Here is a 23,108-nt window from a genome sequence, read left to right on the forward strand (position 1 = left end):
GAGGGAAGTAAACAAATGTGTCAAAACCACTATCACCCATATAAACAGCAATTACAATTTTAAAAATTCCCTAATTCAAATGAATCTAAAATGATATGAAGGCCGAACAATCAAGTGATGTCACTCGTTACCCACACAAATTTTAAATGGTAAAGAAATATTTTCACTCCATGCATCTGACGAAGTGGGGTTTTTACCCACGAAAACTTATGCCCAAATAAATCTGTTAGTCTTTAAGGTGCCACCGGACTCCTCGTTGTTTTTGTGGATACAGACTAAAACGGCTACCCCTCTGATACTATTTTAGGTAAATCCAAACTACTTGCAAATTGTTATACAGGTTACAATCAAAATAATTGTCATGATGAAATATACAACAGCCATTTTAGATAACACTTTATATCATAACTGGCTTCAAAATTATGAAAATGACAATCTCTATGTACTCAGTACCTCTGTGTTTGTGATAAGTATCTTTCTTAATTAATTTTCCTTACTGAAGGAAAGAGATTAGCTCCTACTGAGGAAGGATGACATGTGGAGTTTTTAGGACATGCTATTTTTAAATGATCTGAGAACTAAAAAAAAAAAAAAAAGTTTAATTCAAAATGTTTCAATATTCTGTTTAACAATTGAATTGTAGCAGCATCCTCAGCCAGGTCAGGGCTCTATTGTGGTAGGCACTACTTTCTTTTAACTCAAAAATGGCCTGAGTAAAAGTCATCACATTTAAGATGGTTGATTTTTAAGGGTGCAGTCCTCCACAATGCAGAACATTATCCATTCAGCACTTTTCAGGATCAAGCTATGAATCGGGCTGCATTTTGTGGACTTTTGTACATACCTTGGAGGTAGTAAAAGGAATTTAAAAAAACCCAACACTATAGTCGTGCACCTGTTTGACATTCATACTTTTTCCTTGGAGTACTATTCAGAATATACATACATATAAAATGGAATGCATGAATTGATTACAAAAAACATTCATTGCATCCCTATATGGAAGTTAGGGACATTACAATAACCCATTTGAGGGGAAGAGAAGCATAATACAAATGAGTGATCTGCAAGCTTCCTCAGACAGCAGTGCCCATTCAACCCGTTTCTGACCACTAACACCCCTGCTAGTCCTTGTATTTTGTGAACAGAGACTAACACGCATGCTAAACTGTGTGGAGGCTTAGTGAGGTGGATAAAGGTCCAGAAGATCATGGGAAGAAATCACCATGCTAATTTTCACTGTGACATAACCAGAATTAAAGAGCTGTCAACATATGCAACATATGTTATTCCTTGGAAAATCTCTCTCTGAAGTTGTAATAATGATCATTAGCAACTATGTCTGATTTGTAGATTTTAAAATATAAGCAATCTGGTTTCAACATGATATTTGATGAATGAACAGGAAAGACTCAACTGTTAGGGGTTTTTTCAGTGATTTGGTCTGACAAGAATTCCTTAATATTAAAACTTACCAAAACTTTGGTGTTAGAAAATGACAGTCCTAGTCAGGGGCCTCCCCACCACTTCTTGGAATGACAGTTCACTACCAATGTCCCTTTTGGGGTGAGGAAAGGACCCCAACACAGATGACCTTTTCTCAAGGAGTTTTGAAATGAGAGATGCCTGAGACTAATTAGCTACTTGGGAAATCTGGAGTGGGGAAAAATTAGTCCTCTGTCATGCAAACAGTAAAGCTAAGCATGTGTGTAAATGATTGCCGGACTGAGGTTTTAGGAATCAACATGCAACTGCTAAGGGTAGATCAACATAAACATTTAAACCGTTAGGGAACTACTTGTCAATAACAGGATCCCTGAATGAATTGTAATTGTAGTTTACATGGAGGCCTCAGCAGCTTCTGAAACAGAGAATGTTGAAAGCTTGGAAGCTATTCAGTGACCATTATATAAACACCTAATCAATGCTGTGACTGACAGCTTTGTAAATGAGCTTAGCTTTTGGTCTGTTTATATTGCTAGCATAAAGTCCACATATGTAAGTCACTTGAGTAGTTCTGCCTTGATGGTTGGGTCACATCGTGGGAAATAAGGTGACTGATATTCCAGATGTATTGGAAATAAAGCCCAGATCCATAAAGGAATTTAGGTGCCTGAGGCATTTAAATCCCAGTTTTAAGTTCCACACAACTCCTGCCAAAGCCTGTAGGAGCCTAAACTCATTTGACACCTAAGTTTTCAGGGTAAAAGTTCCTCCCATGCCAATGTTTCTGCCTCTGGGCATGAACACTGCTGCCACTTTCTAGGCATCTGGGTGCCTATCTCCTGCCTGAGCTCCAGATTCACAAGCTGGGGGAAGACAGCATTCATCCACCTCAGTCATGTGCAGGGCTGGATCTAGTAGATGTGTTCAGAGGCCACCTACTGGATCAGGTCCTGTTCAAAATCCATCTGGAAGATGTGGAGCTGTCCACCTTATAACTTTTAGCCCAGTGGTTAGAGCTGTCACCTGGAAGGCCCAGGTTCAATTCCCTGCTTTCTGACAGAGTGGGAGAAAGGATTTGAACAGGGGTCTCCCACCTTTCAGAAATATGTGTGCAAACCACTGAGCCATGGGATATTCTGATGTAAGGGACTCCCTCCATCTCATCTGTCGAAGTGGTTCCACTGTGGTTAATTGTTGAAAGAGTGATTGGAACAGGGGGACTGGACCTGGATCTACCACCTCAGTGCCCTAACCACTGGACTACAGAGTGTCTGTCTGTCTGCCTCTCTCTCTCGTCCAGTAGTTAGGGTACCAAGGTGGGAGACCCAGGGTCCAGTCCTCTACTTAGCGCTCTCTCCTGAATGGTGGGAGACCCCTCTTCAAATCCTTTCCCCCACCCAGGTGTGTGCTCTGATCCCTGGCCTAAAATGTTTAAGTGGGGTGCTGCTGTAGCTTCTCCTCCTCCTCTGGCCATTTTGTGAAGAGCGAGGCAGGCACTTCACTTATTCCCACAAGAAGTGCCTAAGCCACTTGGAGTCATTTGCAGATTGCTAAGCAGAGATAGGTGCCTCCCTGCAGCCTGGAGTTAGGTGCCTACCTCCATGAGAGGTATGGGGCTTAGGACACACCTGTCTTGTCAGCACCTCCCATTGGCTAGCATAAGCAGCTCCCTGCTTCGTGTGCTGGCTTTTGTGGATTGCATCCTGAGTTGTCTATCTCTCCCCAGTCATCATATAGGAGCCTAGGCACTTAACTCAGCTTTATGGTTTGCAGTGCTGGCCATGAAGTGACTACACTTCATAGATCCCACAGTAAATGCTTTCAAAAATAAACCTGATACTTGCCAGGTATGTGGAGCAGCTAAGAGGAGGGAATACTGAATGTTAACTGCTTTATATCAAAGACTTGCATTTATTTAGAAGAAAATGGTTTTTAGTTCTATAATTAAAGAGTACGGTTAACTAAAACAATTTTTCAACATTTTTGTGTGACAGTTTGCACACCGTGGCCCAGGCCTACCTTGCTTCTAATTTGAAATTGACTAAGAGCAGAGGAAACTTGATGGTCAGTGCTGTAGGCATTTGGAGAAGTGTGACATTTTCATGTTAATGTCTCTTAGTATAAGCTACATTTATTGGCAAGTATACTCTATTTTTTTAGCAAGGTTTTACTTGTAAATATTGGTGTAGTCTGAAAAGTCATCAAATGCTGCCCTCTAATTTGCAGGAATATAGGGCCGCAGCTGTCTGCAAGAAGCTGTATCTGAGATGCCGGAGCTTGAGTAGCTTGAACAGTGGATGTGACTCTTGGAGCCCAGTTCTACAGAGCCCTTCTATTGTATCTGTGAACCACTATGCTGTAGTTGTTGGGGATAGGTTGGTAGTGAGCATCTGCCACTGTCTGGATCGACTGGCTGTTTTCCCCAATATAGCAAGAGGTGAGATGTTCCATTGGCTTCTCTAGCCCTGTGTCTGGAGTAGTGGCTGTAGAGTGGATCTCTGCTCATGGAAGAGTCCTTCTTCATCCCCCCACAAAGCCCTAATGAAGTTCCCACTACTTAGTCTTTCTAATTGGATAGTGTGCTGGAACTAAGATTTAAGCCTTAGTCCACAACGTTAATTTCAACTACTGGCTCCTTTGAATTAGCTAGGGAGTGGGGCTCAAATACACAAAAAGATGTAGCCACCTAACTTCCACTTTACTGGCCCTTACTGTAGATCTTTCTTTGAAATGAAGTCAATGGGTGTTTTGCCACTAATTTTAATGGGAGCAAGTTTGGGCCCAAGCCCATCTTCCACAGCTCTGAAAGAAGAACTGAAAGGAATTTTACCAAACTTTCCAAAGAAATGCTCCTTGAGAATCTTCTCCGTACATGGAAACGTCAAGAATAAATTCGAGCTGAAATGGTAAACTTTTAAAATTATAAGACATTGAAAATGAAAGCACAGGCTAATATTGAAAGACCTCTGTAAACTGATTTTTAAAATATGAGATAATGAGCTAAATTCTGGTTGCTGGTGGCATATAGGCTAACTACTAGAAAAACTTTATTTATACTATTCTGCAGGATCTTTATGACAGACTTCTGGGGCAGAACTAAGAGTTACCAGCCATTGGTCATACAACAATGCATATAGTTCTCATGCTGTGGCAATGGAAACTATTCACATCTTCAAATGGAGATTACATATGCTCATAGCAGGAATAATCTTCATGAGATAGCTGTGGGATGGCCCAGTGTAGGTTAGTATAATGTTGTTTCACCAGTAATGTATGTGTATCCATTTGAGGGCAATTATACCAGAAGGTAGACTTTGCCCTTGAAATCATTGCAGGATCAAGTGAACAAGAGAGCTGGATGGTGAAAGAGATAGGGATTCATTCATTTGTAGGGATAAATATACTGTAATATTAGATGGAACAATTTGTTGCCAAAATGAATTGTTTTCTGTGTATATCTTTTATTGGTTTTTCTTCACATTTTAAGTTGAATAAAAGTCCTTCTTTAAACCCTGCGTTTTTAAATCCGTTTCTAGGGAGGTGGTGGACACAGATTTTTAAAACAAACAGATCTTCAAAGTAAATCTTGATTATTTTGGATCAAATCATACATTTCTTTCTGTGTTGTTACTCAGCCAAACACTCAGTGCCTAAACTGAGTAAGGACCTAAAAATTTGACCCATAAAAATGCAAAGGTCTGTGAAGTAGCTCTCCCTCTCCACAACTGTAAGGCAAGCTTCCTCTTTATAAGCCCTTTTTTATTTGCTGTAACCTTGCAAACACTTACTACCCAGTATGGTGGTAATCATGAATAATCCCATTGACTTCAAAGATTTGCTCACAGTAGAAAGCACTTTATCCAGCAGTAAATGTCTGTAGGGTTGGACTCTTGGCTCTTTTCTGAAATTGTTAATGTTTGCATTTATTTATTTGCTTTATAATAACCACAGAGGCTCCTGTCTCTGTGCATCTGACTTAATTTAATTTCACAATAAAATTTCATATAACATGGATTTACCAAGGTGAAAAGGAAATAAACAGCAGAAGAAATAACCCCTACAACAAACAACAAAATTTCTCCAATTCTTCCCATTTTCAAATGCCTGGGAGAAAAGTTGGGCCTTGCAGTGCTCCCTGAGGGTTAACAGATTGGACTCTGGTGGGCAGGTGGGAAGAGACAGTGAATTCCAAATCTGAAGAAAAGCCCTTCACAGAAAGACCCATGCCAGCAGCATCTTCCCATTTATAAAAAAGAAGCTGCAGCACGAGGACCTCCTCTAATCTCAATTGGAGCAGTATAGTATGGAAAGAGAGGTGGTCTCTCAGCTAACCAGGCTCCAAAACATTCATGGTTTTACAGGTTAAAACAACACTTTGAATTCCCCCTGGAAATGTATTAGCATCCAGTACTGCCAATGCCAATGTCAATGCTAGAGAGACAGGGTGGATGAGGTAATATCTTTTATTGGACCAACTTCTGTTGGTAAGAGAGACAAACTTTTGAGCCACACAGAGTTCTTTTTCAGCTCTGGGAAACATACTCCTAAAATGCAAGGTGGAACAGATGGTTTAGCATAAGTAGTTGGCACATATTGTAAGGTACCATTCAAGCTAGAGTGGCCCATGGCTTGAAAGCTTGTCTCTCTCACCAACAGAAGTTTGTCCAACAAAAGATATTACCTCACCCACACTGTCTCTCTATTAACCTGGGACCAACATGGCTACAACTACACTACAATGTCAATGCTAAATGCTTAAGTATTCTTTTTACTTGCTGTCATAATAATTACAGCTATATGATGTACTATAAATCAGGTAGTTGCATGACTATTGTATTTACACATTAGCGGTTATTTTTGTACACCCTGTTTTACACTTGTTGAGTAGATCTGTTCCTCTTTATTAAAAAATCTAATGTTAATTCTTTGAAAAAAAGAAAGAAAAGGAGGCAGCTCCTGTATTACGTTCTGCTTGTATTTTTTTTTCTTTTACCATCAGGCAGTTGGATATAATTGGAGATATATAGTTATTTCTTGTTATATCAGTCAAGAAAACTACTCTGTTGAGGGTCTGGGCTACCAGGATAACATGATGCCATTGCAGGAAATATGCTATAGCTGGGGAGTTTAATTTTATCCAGATGAGGGGATATAATGGCAACTTGCCAGAGCCCAAGGACTGTACCTACCGTGTATAAAATAAAGTGGATTGCAGCTAACTTCTTCTTGCATACAAAGATTCAATGTGCAGAGATTATAGATCACAGCATAATGCTCACAGTAGAAAAATGGTGGCTGGAACTTGTATTTGCTGTGAGTGGCACCTCTGTGTTAAATAGTGCCTTGGCTATCTTGGCAATCTTCAGGAAATCTCCCACTAGTAGTAGCAACAGCATAGACCAGCTGCAGTTGTTACTACCGTGGGATCTAGACCAGGTTTAGGTCACAAGGTGGAAAAAATGCCTGCAGTTGGTCCACTGGAGCTGCACTGGTGCTATTGCTACAGTGGAAAACTTCCTGAAAATTGCCTAAGAGGGTGACTCTGAACCACACTGTAGAATTCCATAGACCACATTTGGCCACTCATATGCTATAGACCCTGTCTATACCCTGCATTCCTCAGAGCAAGTGTCTTCTTTTTCCCTTAGTGAAGTACCAAAAGAAAAACACAAACCAAAAATTGCATTATAGATTATAAACTTGTTGATGTTAAAGAAAGAGACAAACAAACAGTAAGGCAGCAGTGTTGTCATTTAAATCAACAAAACTGACAGCTAGGTTATTTACCTTTCTACAGCAGTCCTCTTTTCAATTTATAAGTGTGTGTCAACACAACAGGGCAACAGTTCTTTCTGGAGACAAATGGCCTAAAACTGCATGAGAAGAAATTTCAGAAGTACACCTCTACCCCGATATAACGTGACCCGATATAACATGAATTCGGATATAACGCGGTAAAGTGGTGCTCCGGGGGGGCGGGGCTGCGCACTCCGGCAGATCAAAGCAAGATCGATATAACGCGGTTTCACCTACAACGCGGTAAGATTTTTTGGCTCCCGAGGACAGCATTATATCGGAGTAGAGGTGTAATAAATCTCTCTAAGGGTCCAGAAGGAATATTGGATCCCAAGATTCTGTGGCTATTGAGACAGATAGTTGACAGGAGAAAGAAGAGAGGAGTTTGAGCTGCTCCTTTTATACTCTCCTTTGACTTGTCTAACCCAGGGAAATGTTCTAAAAAATTCCCACGATTGTTAACAGTATTGCTTTTAGTTCTGTGCTGATTAAACCTTCTCAGACCAATGGTATTAAAAATGCTGGCAGTTGCACTGGTGCCAGCAACACTAGGAAGTGTTTAGAAAATCTGGATGAAATGGGACTCGGGTAGCCTTAGGGAAGCAGGTGAGATTGAGAACCTCTCCTACTACCTAGGTAAAATAAGCCTTCATGAGGCAGCACTGGGTAAAGCAAGGAGCTGCTATTTCTGGAGAGGAAAACCAGGCCCTGAAGATAGGATATAATTTCCTTGGGGAGCTGGAGAAGATTATGTTATGATTCTTGAACTCTTTGAGCTGGTGTAGGGCTAGAGGAAACTTGGGGAGCAAATTATGTGGGCAGGAATCCTGTAGGAAAAAATAGTGTGTGATCTTGCAATTAGAGATTATATGAGAATTCATATGAAAAAGGGTGCTGAATTAAGGTTTCACAGGCAACCTTAATTCTGGCATTTCCTACCTTGACTTGAAATCCTTAATAATGTTCTTTTAACATAGTTAAATTTCTTATTTCTCTGCTGGGAAATAGGAAGGATCAGTGCTAGAAAAGACCCCCTCCCGCTCTCTCTCTCTCTCTCACACCCCTCCCCCCCCACTCACACAGCCAGTCCAAGCACTAGCTCCACCATGTAACCTACATGGTGGTTTTGCCATAGCCTTTTTTTTGGATGTGTGTGTGTGACAAAGTCAGACTTGACAGCTATAAGAGAGTGATGGAGGCAGGTATATTAGTCCTAGAATTGTGAAGACCCTTTTTCCTGTGAACTGAAAAGAGGGGGCCTCAGGTTAATTGGAGACACCTGAGTACAACTGGTGATCTTTAAAAGCCCCTCTTCTGGTGAGGTGGGAGGGAGGAGAGATGAGAAACAAGTGGCAGAAAGGGCTTCTTCTAGGTAGATGGATGTTCCCCTCCTTATTGAACTTCCTTCTCTTTGGGGAAGGGCTGGGGAAGGGCTGGTGATCAGAAGCCAGGATAACTCAATGCTCTGGTAGGGGCAAGGAAATGTATAACTTTTGCGTAGTGGGTTTGTTTGCTCAAGAGAACTATGTGGGCCTATTCTGAGGCTCACCTTGTAAATAAACCAAAGTTAAGAATTAAAACACTCCCCCCCCCCCCCCCGGGGGGGGGGGGGGGGGGGAGAAATGCTGAGTCTGGTGTCAGGCTATGGAGGTGAGAAGGGTAATAGGCTGGGAAGAGGTGGCCTAGTACCCATGTAGGTAGAGGTGGGAAATCTTGTTGTAGGTGGGGAAACAAGCTGGAGGGCACCTTGTACAGGATACTTCATGTAAGGAGCTGCCGATCTATGTGGCTGCAACCTCTTCCGTCTCCTGATGCAATGCCTTTTCTGCACGCTCCTCTTTCAAGTAACCCTCTTAAATCCATTATTCTATAAAGATAGGTCCTCACCTCAAAGAAGCAGTAACAAACTAGACAGAAGGAAAACAAACAAGCTAAACAAAATCATTACTCTAGTGCATCTGTTCTCTCATCTGTTTATTTAGACTGAAAGCTTTCCAAGGGAGGGACCTTTGGGCTTTTATCTATAGCATATTTTTCTGCATCTGAACACAGTGGTCAGCAATTATGTTAGTTGAACTAGGGCTGAAGATGGTTTTGCTGTGGGTATACAAAAACAAAATGTGTTCCAACATTATTTTTGCTAAAGGTTTAATCCCAGTGAGCTAAAAGAGTATTGAACACAGATTGTCCTTGTCTACACCTACCACTAAACCAGTGCTTAATTTGTAAGGAAAGAGGTGCCAGAGCTCAAACAATTTTTTTAAACTTTCATAATTGATGCAGAAAGTCCAGAGGTACCTGGGCTATGAACTACCAACCCTAGAGTTTCCAGGGCTGCCCTGGCACAAATTAAGCACTGTGCTAAACTCTAAAGCTTAAGCATTGAACTGTGTTCAACCCTAGTTCAACTAACATGCCTGCAGACATTAGTACATTTCATAGCATAAACGAGGCCATGGGGGTGGGTGACTGTAAGTCCCTTTCCTGAATATGACTGCAGAAGCCACTGCTTTGCTAAGGCTGCCACAGCACTTTGCCAGCCTGGATCCCGCAGTATCTTTCTTCTTTCTCCTTTGGGCTAGACCGGGCCCCTCGCTCCAGTGAGAACCTTCCCCAAGGCATTAAACTCAATCCAGTTTCAGACAGGAGAGTAGGAAGGAAGGGGAGAAAAGGCGGAGCCAATTCTCATGACAGACATAGGACTCGGCCAATAGATTTGTAGAGGGTGGCCTGCAGAGGTGATGGTGGTCTCTGAGAGGAGGGGGCCTGCGTGAGGGGGCGGGGCTAATGGGGCGTGGCAAGCGTGGTCGGGGTGAAGGAGGGATGCTTGGCCGAGTGGAGGCGGGGCCTGAGGAGGAGTGGGCGTGGCTAGGAAAGTGGAGGGGTGGGGTTGGGTGGAGCGAGAGGCCATGACTGAGGAGGAGGGAGAGGCGTGACGAGGGGTGGGCGGGGCCGGGCGGGGATTGGCCGGGGCGGGGTTTCGCTGGGGTTATGCTGACGGCTCCGGTCAGGGAATTTCAACTTCGGATGTGGCTGAGCTGAAGGCGGCAGGTAAGAGCGCCTCGCGCGGGCGTTACGGGCGGGTCCGTTCACCTTCCCCGCCCTCCCCCCCCCCCCCCCCCGAGAGCTCCCGCTCGGGGCGGCGGGTGTGAGCTGGGAGCAGGAGTGACAGGGGCAGATGCCCCGGGGCCGCCCGGTGGCGCGGGGCTGTGACGGGCTCTGTCCCGGTGCCCCGCCGTTGGGTTGGCTGCCTGGCCCCTGGGCGGCCGGGGTCCCCGCGGCTCGCTGGTGTCGCTGCGCCCCGCGCGGGCTGGAGGGTCCGGGAGGACGCTGCCCCCTTCCCCCCTGCAGCGGGAACTCTCTGCCACTGGCAGGCCTGAGCTGGGGTCCGCGCGGCAGCGAGGGGCGGCTCCTCCAAGGAGGCGAGTCCGAACCGCCAGGGCTCGGGGAGAGACGCTCTGGGCAGCGCGGCGCTGTGCGATGCGATGCGCCCGGCCCGCTCGCACGGAACCCCCCGGCACTGGTAGGGGGTTGGCCGCTCACTAAGTGGGGCGGCTGGCGGCGGCGTTAGTTCCCTTCCTCCCTCCGCCCAATGGGGGCTGCTGCAGGGGCTCAGAGAGACACGCACCATCATCCTGTCATTTAAATCTCCCTCGTTTAGACTCCCGCGGGTTGGGAGTCCCGCACACGGCAGAGGCGCTTTACTCTGCCACCCCTTAATCAAAAGCAGAAGAGCTGTAAGCCTGGAAACTGACCCCCGAAGAGTCCTTCATCTGCATGGGGTGGTGACGACTTCCGTGTTAAAGCTTAGGGGCCTTTCTCGACCTGTGAGCGTGTAGGGTATCGCCTGTGTTTGCAAGCCTTGATTTTTATAGTTGTAACAGCAAAACTGATTCAGAGAGACACTAGTTGCTTATTAGAAATCTCTGGCTGAGATTTGCTCTCCTGTTCTAATTTCAGTACTTGTTACATCCAGCTGCTCTGGTGGGTCTCAGAGTTCCTGGTCTGATTTTTGGGGCGCGGGGGGGGGGGTGGTAAACCAGATAATCCCGAACTAATGCAAACTGCCCTGAATCACTACTAAATTTTGGTAGCCTGTATCCTTGGCATGAATAATGTGGGGCAGCAAAGTGGGAAGCAGGGAGATACTTTTTGGACCACCACTCTTTCCATTTCAACTACTTCTTTCCACCCACTGCTTTTGACTCTTTTCCTTCTTTCAGGTTAGCAGCTAGAGACCTGTGACCCTGCACTGAAGCTGTGTACTTCTGGAGCCTGCTGAGAATGCAACTGACTAGGATTGTGCAGTCCTAATCAGTTTCATGCTCTATAGGTAAAGCAATTCAGTGCAGAGCTCAGTTCCGCTCCCTTTGGCTACAGGTCCTGAATATTTGACAAACAAAAGTTGGGTAAATAAAAAGTAGTCCACTTATCAAGGGGTGCTAGCCATGTCTTGTCAGGTGGGAGCCAACTGGGGTTGATTTAGTGGCTCCCAGGTCCTTACCTGCTGCGTCTGGGACTAGCCCTCTTACTTCTGAGAAGCATGAACTTCCTTTGGTGAAGCAGGAGGTAACCCCAGGAATGGACATCACTCTCCACAATAAAGCAGTACTTCTGTCTAAGCAGGGAAAACCTTCAGTCTGTATCAGGGTAATACCAGGAGGAGACCCCTATGGGAAGTTATACTTACACATTCCCCAGCAATAATGCAGTGTCTCCTGTCCAATGCATAAATATACAGTTCAGTGCTCTCTGACCTGATTAAAAGTTCCATGATTCCTTGTCTGACTTCTCTGTCATCAAGTCTTTGCTGCAGTCATTGATGTGAGTGTGTGCTGTGAACTCATTTACTTCTGGATTCTGATTCCAGTTGTCTGGATGCTCTGTTCCTGATGTTGCTGGGTTGGTCTGGACCTTCTACCCAAGTCCAGCTGTTCTTGGGATCAAGCTCCTTCATTCAAGCTCCCAACTCAGTTGAGCTGCTCTCTTTTTGCACCAAAACCTCTTCAAATGTTCTCACAGTGGTAGCATATTTTTCTAGCCTGTGTCCTTCGGGTCAGCTGATTGGCTCAAGGTCATTCCTCTCTCGGGCTTGGAGTTACTAACTGCCCTGCCCCCCCCCCCAATTCAATATATAAAAAATAGAAGAAAGGGAAAATTGATAGTAATATGAATTGGAAGCTAGGAATTGTAGGAAATTGATAAGGGAAACAAAGGTGAAAGCTATGGCCAGCACAGTTAAGGTTAATAAGGAGTTTTTAAAGTATATTAGGAACAAAAAGAATCTTAACAATGGTATTTGTCCATTACTAGATAGAAGTGATAAAATTATGAACAATAATGAAGAAAAGGTAAAAGTGTTCAATAAGTATTTCTGTTCTATATTTGGCAAAAAGTCAGATGTTGTAGTCCTATCCTATGATAATGAAACACTTTACGTTCCAATAGTAACTGAGGAAGATGTTAAATCCTAGCTACTAAAGTTAAATCAGCAGGTCCAGATAACTTGCTTCCAAGAGTTTTAAAAAAGCTGGCCGAGGAGCTCGCTGGACTCTTAATGTTGGTTGTTTGTGTGTGGGGTTTTTTTTTTTTTTTTTTTATTTTTTTTTGTTTTTGTTTGTGTTTTTTTTTTTTTTTTTTTTTCCTCAATATGTTTTGGCACACTGTGGAAGTTCTAGAATACTGGATGAAAGCTAATGTTCTGCTAATATTTAAAAAAGTTAAACAGGATGACCTGCCTAATTATAGGTCTGTCAGTTTGACATTGACCCCAGGCAAGATAATGAAGCAGCTGATATGGGACTTCATTAATCGAAGAATTAAAGAAGGTTTATGTAATTAATGCAAAGGACTATGGGTTTATGGATAATAGTCTGTCAAACCTAACATAATTTTTTTTTTTTTTTTTGGATGAGATTACAAGTTTGGTTGATAAAGGCAATAGTGTTGATATAATATGCTTAGACTTCTGGATGGTGTTTGACTTGGTACTGTATGAGATTTTGATTTAAAAAAAATTGAATGATATACAACTAACATTGCATACATTAAATGGTTTAAAAACTGGGTAACTGATAGGTCTCAAAATGACATTGTAAAAGAGAAATTGTCATTGAGTAGGTATGTTTCTAGTGGGGTCCTGCTGGGATAGGCTCTTGGCCCTATGCTATTTAACATTTTTGTCAATGATCTGAAAAACATATAATCATAACTGAAAAAGTTTGCAGATGACCAGAAGATGGGGAGAATGGTAAATAATGTAGGGGACAGGTCACAGACATGGTGCGATCTGGATTGCTTGGTAAGTTGGGTGCAAGCGAATAACATGTGTTTTAATATGGCTACGTGTATATGTACACGTGGGAACGAAGAATGTAGGCCATACTTATATGAGGACTCTATCCTAGAGAGGTTATTTTGTCTTCGTGTTTGACACTGATGCAATCAGGACAATACTGCATCCAGTTCTGATGTCCACTATTCAAGAAACTTGTAGATAAATTGGAGAAGAGCTATGAGAATGGTTAAAGGATTAGAGAACATGCATATAGTGATAGACTCAAAATGTTAAGGGGTGACATGATCAGTATAAAGTCCCCATATAGGTGACAAATATTTGATAATGGGCTCTTCAGTCTAAGGGCATGTCTTCACTAGCAACGGTGGCTGTGTAAAGTGCCAGTGTAGACAAGCACTAACAGACAAAAGTATATAACAAACCCAATGCATGGAAGCTAAAGCTAGACAAATCCACACTGGAAATACGACATGCATTTTTCACAGTAAGGATAATTAATCATTGGAACAATTTACCAAGAGTTATGGTGGATTCTCCATCATTGGCAATCTTGAAACAAAGATTTATCTTTTTGTTAGGGTACGTCTATACTTACCTCCAGGTCTGGCGGTAAGCAATCTATCTTCTGGGATCAATTTATCGCGTCTTGTCTAGATGTGATAAATCGATCCCGGAAGTGCTCGCCGTCGACGCCGGTACTCCTGCTCCACGAGAGGAGTACGCGGAGTCGACGGGGGAGCCTGCCTGCTGCGTCTGGACCCGCGGTAAGTTCGAACTAAGGTACTTTGACTTCAGCTACGTTATTCACGTAGCTGAAGTTGCGTATCTTAGTTGGAAGTGGGGGGTTAGTGTGGACCAGGCCTTAGATATGCTGTAGTTCAACGGGAATTATTTTGGGGCAATTCTATGGCCAGTGCTACATAGGAGGTCAGATTAGATGATCAGTGATCTCTCCTGGCTCTAGACTATGAACTGAAGTTACTGGTAACCAACCCCTTAAGGGTTCTTTGATTGGGAGTGACACTCTTTCCACTGAAAGTCTCTATCTGTTATCTATCTATCTCCTGTGTCCATCCTGCCCTCTCAATTGTGGGGGGGGGGGGAGGGGTGGAACCAGAAGGAACTCCACAGGATAGTACCCTCCACCGCTAGCCAATCACAACTTTTTGGGGCATGCCTTTGCCACCTCACACTGCATTACACTTTGAGATCTCAATATGTAGTGATGCCTAATTTATAAACTTGGGTGTGACCCCATCTGTCTCTTACATACTTAGTTTGAGGACTTCTGGCCGAGGGTATTGCAAAGCATATGCTACCTTAGCTCAACCATTGTTTTAGACCATAAGTACTGTAATGCTTTTAACAATAAGTACTGTAGTACCAAAAGGTCAGACGGGAAGTTCAGAACATAGCCCTGAGCCTACAGTTTTTCCATTGATGGCACTCCCACTGAGTTGAAGTTCTTTCCTACTTGTGTGCACACACCACTACTATATTGACTTAAGTGTAATAAGATTGGACTTAAAAGAGGATATGTTATTAAATCATAATCTTTAAGGACCTTTGAGTGACATAAGGAGTGATTTTTTTTTTGGCTCTAATATGTAGTTGATGGACCGTCATCAGCAAAGACTAACTTCTGAAACGAACTGAACAAACAGTAGCAAGTTTGGTACATTTGGTTGGCCAAGGTGATCAAATTTAATGGTGATGGGTGACAGAGAAGCTTACATCAGGAGTATTGTTCATTTTGTGGATAATTTTTAATTATGGGCTGTACTATAAACTTACAGCTGTAGTTACCAGACAAACTTCATGCCTGAATTAGGGTTGCTTCCCTGGTTGCCCAATACATATACAACGAGACTTGAAAACAAAATGTCAGAAAACTAAAAATGCAAAATGAAGGTTGACCTTGAACAAATCAGGCACAGACTACTTTGACTCTACTTGGGCAATGCTCTTTACATAGAGAGTACTGTAAACGTGCACCGCAGAACGTTGACTTTATATTTCGTATAAAAAATGACCCCATTACAGAGTGTAACTGAGTGTTGTGGTACATTGCCCACCCCTGCTCTACCAGATGCTCAGGAATCAAACTACAGTGAGCTGTTTTAAGCCAGCCCACGAGCTCCCGCTGGGGAGCGGGGTCTGGGGCTTGCCCCACTACGGCGCTCCAGCTAGGGTGCTGGGTCAGGGGCCGCATGGCCCTGCTCTGGCTCCTACGCGCTCCAATGGCCCCCTCCAGCGCTCCAATGGGAGCTGCAGGGGCGGTGCCTGTGGATGGGGCAGCGTGCAGAGCTGCCTGGCCACGCTTCCACGTAGGAGCCAGAGAAGGGATATGCCACTGCTTCTGGGAGCGGCTTGAGGTAAGCGCTGCTCGGAGCCTGCACCCCTGAGCCTCTCCCCATGCCCCAACCCCCTACCCCAGCTGTGGTCTCCCTCCCGCTCTCCAAACCCCTCGATCCCAGCCCAGAACACCCTCCTACATCTGGAGCCTGCACCCCCAACCAGATCACCCGCACCCCAATCCCAATTTTGTGAGCATTCATGGCCCGCCATACAATTTCTATTCCCAAATGTGGCCTTCAGGCCAAAATGTTTGCCCACCCCTTTGGTAGAGTGTTGGGTGTACCGTGAGCTTGGAGGTAAATCCTGTAGACATTCCAAACATTGTGCTTCACAGGTTATAGCCTTTGGTGGATTCCCGTAAACACCAACTGAGGCTGATAAAGTGATAAAGGATTCCTTTATTCTTCCGGTCAGAAATAAAATTTGCAGTTACCCGTGGCACGATAGCTTTAAGTTGCAAACAAAAGATAAACCAGCTTTTCTTAAGTCAGTTTCTGAGGGAAGGCCAGTGCATGGATAATAGTCTTTTGGGCCTCCTCTTGCATGTGCAAGCTTATATATACTACCTTCTGTCCCATTGCTTATTTGATAAGATCCTCTGGCAACTACAGTAAAGCAGTAAGAAATGTGAAGGTATTGCTAGCTTCTTCTAATGTGATTTTTAGCAGTTGGAAGCAAGAAGAGGCAGCTCATTGTGGTCCGCATGACCTATTGACCATCAGTAACTACTCTATAGACCGTGGTGTTGCATGGACAGTACAGAGGGACATGCTGGAGTATAGGAATGGTAGTTCTGGTTTAGAGTAGTAGTCGTAACTGATAGAGAGCAAGTATACTATGGACCTGACCCAAACCCTGTTGATGTAAAAAGGAAAGATGGATTGGACTATATAAATCGTGCCTTTATATCTTTTTGAGGAGACAGATACAATGAAAGTGTTATGGAAGGATAAGGTAGTTTGATTTTTCTTTATTTCTTGTGAGCAGCTCTACAGAGGCAGAGATAGGCTTGGTATCTTGTTTAAGAAGTACAACCTTAACTTTGCATTTCCGGGTCTGACATTATTGTGAAGCACTTGTTGTGAAGCCAGTGTAATTGACTGCAGCCTGAATTCCAGCTTCACCTATAGGCATGTCTATCCCACCATGTTACATAATCCAATGTTACTCAGTCCTTAACTGCCTTTTTTTAATAGAGGGGAAAAGGTAGTGTGTGGTGGCACTTCCAGTGAGTTTGTTGGATGATGGGGAGAGTACATGCAAAAACAAATATGTAACTGATTTATAAAACAAGAAAATAATTGTTCATTTTCCCCACCTATGGGCTGGATTGCACTTCCACTTTTGTGAGCACAGGAGACTCAAATCTAGGGGATCTTTGTAAGTTCCCAGATGAGGGAGCTGCAGTTTTGCACCCTTTCCCTTTAACATCCGATGCGCCTCCAGTGGTACCATGAGGTTTTTTGGGGCTGGGATGATAGGGAAGGAACTTGTCTTAGCACAGCTGAACCCATCATTTCCTGTTGAGCCTGTAAATATCAGTGCAGAAGTCTGAGAACTAGTGCTGTTTTGAAACAGCATTAATTCCCATTGCATCCTTCCATAGCTTCTGCTACAGCTCACCCATAGAGGATTTTGTCAATGGCTTCTGAAGAACCCCTTTCAGCTTTGCTGCCAAGGGGCTGGGGAATATCTGGGACTACAGGTTCCTTTCGTTATGTATCCCGAGGATGGTTTTGAGCGATTTATTTATGGTACCTAGCTGCTCCACTTTGAAAAGACAACTTGACAGAAAATCCAGGGTGAGCATGGTTCCTCTTGTCTTGCTTCTGGAATTATTTTTGCAGGAAGATGTGATTTGATCCTCTGACTTTAATTTACTCAGCTAATCTTAGGTAGTGCAGCATGTGTGGTATGTAAGGGTACATCTACACTTACCTCCGGGTCCGACGGCAGGCAATCGGTGTTCTGGGATCGATTTATCGCGTCTAGACAAGACGCGATAAATCGATCCCGGAAGTGCTCGCCGTCAATGCCGGTACTCCAGCTCAGCGAGAGGAGTACGCGGCATCGACGGGGGAGCCTGCCTGCAGCGTCTGGACCCACGGTAAGTTCGGACTAAGGTACTTCGAATTCAGCTACGTTATTAACGTAGCTGAATTTGCGTACCTTAGTCCAAAGTGGGGGGGTAGTGTGGACCAGGCCATAGGTCATTATTTGGAGACTCATGCATTACACAGAAGCACAATAGGACGAACTAAGGACAATTTGAAGGCTAGCCCAATTGTCTTACTGCTACAGCTTTAAGTCAGTTCCTTTGCCTCTCTAATGTTGTCTCTGTGGCTTAGTGTTTGCAAAGCACTAGTTCTAGAGAAGTGTTCTGGTTGCAAAAGCTATCCTGTTACCAGAAAATAAAAATACTTTTAAAAACCAAGGAAATGTCTGTGCTGCCTGAAAGATCAGTTTTGACTAAAATTACTTGCATTGATGACAAAGCAGAGTTTAACCAAAATATTTATTGTTGAAATTACTCTGTAATTAGTAATGTTGTACAGCTAAATGTAACACCGGGTTTTACTGAAAATCACTATCTTATTACTGTGGCTTGAAAACTACAAAGAATAACCATGGCTTACTTTACTTAGTGGCCTGGATAAAAACTTGACTACAATGTTTTAAGAACGTAGGTTTTTATATTTTTTTAATAGTATTCTTCGGTATAATTTTAAAACACATGATGTGATCTCTTACCACAATGGAAAACTAGAGCAGCTTTCTTTCTTTTTAATTGAAGTTGCCTGCACAGTACTCTTTTATTCTGTCTATGGTCTTTCAAAACTTGCAGCAAAAATATCTATTTTATATATTGATAACATGGGGTATGTCTGCTTACCGCCGGACCCGGAGGTAAGTATAATCGATCTTCTGGGATCGATTTATCGCGTCTTGTCTAGACACACTAAATCGATCCCAGATCGATCCTGGAAGTGCTCGCCGTCGACGCCGGTACTCCTGCTCCGCGAGAGGAGTACACGGAGTTGATGGGGGAACCTGCCTGCCGCGTGTGGACCTGCGGTAAGTTCGAACTAAGATACTTCGACTTCAGCTACATTATTCACATAGCTGAAGTTGCGTATCTTAGTTCGAAGTGGGGGGTTAGTGTGGACCAGCCCATGCAGTGCTTTGAACTGTGAGTCTACAGCAAAAATAAACTTGTCTTTTCATACAATACTTTAGACATCTCACACACATATACAATCTCCTTTTTGGTTTGGTTGTCTGAATTTTTTTTTTTTATTTTAAGAATTGTGCAACAGCTAGCTATAACATTTTACAGTATTTTACAAATGAAAGTGTACTTACGTTTTCCCTCTGTTGTTGGGAGGAAGTTTGCCTTCAAATCTTTCTATTCCTTCCTTGTTTTCTTCTCTCAAAAACACCCTTTCTTGTGGTCACCCTTCTATTTTAAACAAACTAGTGTGTGTTTGCTTGCCAATTGCACAATCACTTTTCCTGTAGGTGTTTACTACTTTAATTTATTATACATTCCTTCAATTTATCAGCTATTGAAGTTGCTGGTCTGTAACCTCCAGATCTGTGTTATCCTATTTCCTAAATAGCTTCATTTCCTAAATAGCTTCAGTGTATACTATTTTCAAATTCTCTGGTAGTGATGGAATTCCCCAAAACAATCACCAGTGGTTCTTAGTTCATTTAGTATACCTAAGTGACTTTCATATGACCCTACTAATGTTCTAATATGTTCTAGTTAACTATGCAGTAGTTGACATGTTCGTTCATGTAAATTGCCTAGGGAGGTTGTGGAATCTCCATCATTGGAGATTTTTAAGAGCAGGTTAGACAAACACCCCTGCCAGGGATGATCTAGATAATACTTAGTCCTGCCATGAGTGCGAGGGACTGGATTAGATGACCTCTTGAGGTCCCTTACAGTCCTATGATTTCTGATTCTGGTTGCAATAATGCTATCCTCACTATTTTTGTCATATTTTTTTCTAAATGGTAGCTGAAGGAAAATAACAAGTATCAGCCTTCTTATCACTAATCTTTACCTATTGGTGAATCTACTCCTTTCTCTGCCATCTTGCTTTTTGGATACTTTCTTTGATGGGACATTGTCCCATCACATCATGCATCTGACATGAACTTAGTGCCTGTAACAGGGATAGTTTAAAAACCTGGTGCCATAATCTTCATACTTCGTTTAGTGCCTAATCTTAAAACTGCTTCGGGTCCCCTTCTCAGAGGACTCCTCTCTTAAAGTGCCTACAGTGGCCAGGCTTTGATAGAGGAGGGCTTTATGATAAACTTATGGTCATCTGTGTCACTTCTTTGTTCAGCCACAGTAATGGTAACCGACCAATGCATGATGCTCCTCTTTTTTCCAGGACTGAGTGTGCTGCTAACCTAGATTTCAAGTGACCTAACAGGAAAACAGTTTTTACACTTTTGGTACTCAAGGTTTAATGAAGCATACTTCAAATAACTTGAAATAATTAAATTTTTGTTTAGTGTTGTAGCCATGTTGGTTCCAGGATCTTAGAGAGACCAGGTGAATGAGGTAATATCTTTTATTGAACCAACTTCTGTTGCTGAAAGGGACAAGCCTTTACAGAGTTCCGTTTAAGCTTGAAAGCTTGTCTCTTTCACCAACCAAAATTGGTCCAATAAAAGATATTACCTCATCCACCTTATTCTCACATTTTACTAGTTGAACATTTGCACTTAATTGTAGAGTGATAGAAGCAACTAATTACTTCCCTTGGCTATATTTTGTGGTGGGTTTTTCTGTGTTTTTACATGTATTGTATTATAGGGATGGTGTGTGTGGTGGAAACAGATTACAATTTCTAGAGTTGGCTGAGATTTCTGTATTTCCAGGACTTTCTGATTGTGGTGATTTCAACTTGAAAGGCCATTTTATTTTTTCATTTGTACATATTAAATGTGAGCAGGACAAAATCCCTGAGGGTATCTCAATGTTTGCTTTCTAATTCTGTTCAATAAAGAATTCAACATCTGGTATGAAACATTAAAAAGCCAAAAGAAATCTTTACCATGGTTTAATTCATAGAGAAGTATCTTTTTTGTGGTGAGTCTGATTTCCTAACATTCAGAGAATTAAGGGAGTTAATTTAAATTATATGGGATAACTGCAAAATAGAATTTTGTGGTACATTACCTCTCATACTTGAGGTATTATAAAAAATCTTACCAAGAAAGTGCTGATAATACAGTGTCTATCATTCAAATGTAGTAAAGGTTAAGCTGTATGCAAGCTATTTCTGAGTTCATTGACATTTTGAATCCTGCTCTGTGGAGTGAGAAAATGCTTGGGAAGGAGAATGGGGTAGCTTTTTAAAAATTGCTGTAGAACCTTTACCTTACACCAGAGACTATCAGAAAGGACTTATTTCAGAGGGGTAGCCGTATTCGTCTATATCAGTAAAAACAACGAGGAGTCCTTGTGGCACCTTAGAGACTAACATTTATTTGGGCATAAGCTTTCTTGGGCTATAGCCCACTTGATCAGATGCATGGAGTAGAAAATACAGTAAGCAGGTATAAATATACAGCACATGAAAAGATGGGAGTTGCCTTACCAAGTGGGGGGTCAGTGCTAATGAGGCCAATTCAATTAGGGTGGATGTGGCGCATTCCCAACAGTTGACAAGAAGGCGTGAGTATCAACAGAGGGGAAAATTATTTTTTGAAGTGACTTAGGTTCTCATGCTGTCTTTATTTTCATTCCTTTGGATGAGATATTTAACCCATTACTCAAAATGGTAGCAAACCACAAGCTTTTGAGCTAAATAGGACATGGTGTGTGTGGTATTGAACAGTATTCTAGCTTCTACTTTCTTAGGCTTTCAACCACAAATATTCTGGGTCCGTACCCATTAATAACACTAATTGCAAACTCTCTCATAACATCTTGAAGACCCTCTGCTTTAAATTATGCTAGCATGGTGAATGTGTAGTAAATAGAGAAGTTAATGAGTGGTGGAAGAATGGCTTTTAATTTTATCAGTTCCTCGAGAGACATTTATTGTATGGTCCATGCATGACAGACATCACTGTGACTTCTAAATTTTTTTTACAAAATAAATTCTCCATCTTATAACATGCAAAACACAAGGAAATACTTGGTAATGTAGTTTCTTCTAAAGCTTCTCATTTTGGCACAGCTTTTGGGATACACTGACTTATTTGCCACCTCCCATTTTGAGTATGTGGTAAAATCTCACATCTTTCTTGAAGTGTGGAAATTCTGATATTAAACCCCTATCATCTAAACCTATCTGATCTGATGTTCTTGTGGCAGTGTGTTAATTACTGCCAAAATATTAACTTCTTTGTGTATTGGGAGTGGATGGTTCATGGGGTTTAGTAGTAGAATACATAATACAAGCTGTAACTTCACGATCACTGATTTAAAAACCAGACCAGTCTGGTAGTGAACCAGTTAATTACCATTTGATGGGCCAAATTATGTGTAATGAGTTGATGGAGACAGTAAGTGGATGGGGGGGGGGGGGTTCACATGAAAAACCATCATCATAACTGGCACTAATTGATACTTTCATTTGCAGTCTTCACTAGAGGCCAGGGATTAAATGCTACATGGAATAGCCTCTCACTTCAGGAGAAGGTAGTATAAAATTTATTTCAACCCTGACGTATAAAATATTAGTACGCCTTCATGTATACAAAAGACAAGACTTCTGTCTATGCTTTCATAAATGCTAAATTAAACTCTTTAAAATATACACTTGTTTTTAGTTGCACTGATCCACTTGTTAGTCTTGTTTAAATTTTCTTGGCAAATCCATGAGCAAGAACTGATTGATTGAGTTGGGTCCTGGACTAGCCAGGAAAAGCTTCCCACTTACTACTGGTGAGTGAATTTTTAAGGCCCTGCATGTAACTGTGCAAAGTAGAATACACTTGTGCTGTTTCAGTAACTTTAAAGACATGCCCAAATTTCAGTTCCTGCAGACTAAAATAAGTTGTACATTATATTTAGAAACAACTAGTGTGTAATAATTCCAGATTCATAGGATCATAGAAGATTAGGGTTGGAAAAGACCTCAGGAGTTCATCTAGTCCAACCCCTTGCTCAAAGCAGGACCAACCCCAACTAAATCATTCCAGCAGGGCTTTATTAAAGACTTGTATATTGATATCT

General features: G+C 42.4%; 1 protein-coding gene across 1 annotated transcript in view; it reads left to right on the forward strand.

Moving 5' to 3' along the window:
* Positions 1–10,208: 10,208 nt before the first annotated feature.
* The window catches only part of EPB41L2 (erythrocyte membrane protein band 4.1 like 2), a 234,964-nt gene continuing 222,064 nt past the window's right edge, over positions 10,209–23,108 (forward strand). Inside the window, exons 1-2 of the mRNA XM_026649545.1 lie at positions 10,209–10,293; positions 22,513–22,571. The gene's annotated coding sequence lies outside the window, so the exon portion shown is untranslated. The remainder of the gene's footprint in view (positions 10,294–22,512; positions 22,572–23,108) is intronic.

Source organism: Terrapene carolina, unplaced genomic scaffold (genome assembly GCF_002925995.2).
Source record: "Terrapene carolina triunguis isolate 2854851 unplaced genomic scaffold, T_m_triunguis-2.0 Scaffold85, whole genome shotgun sequence".
Taxonomy (NCBI): Eukaryota; Metazoa; Chordata; order Testudines; family Emydidae; genus Terrapene; species Terrapene triunguis.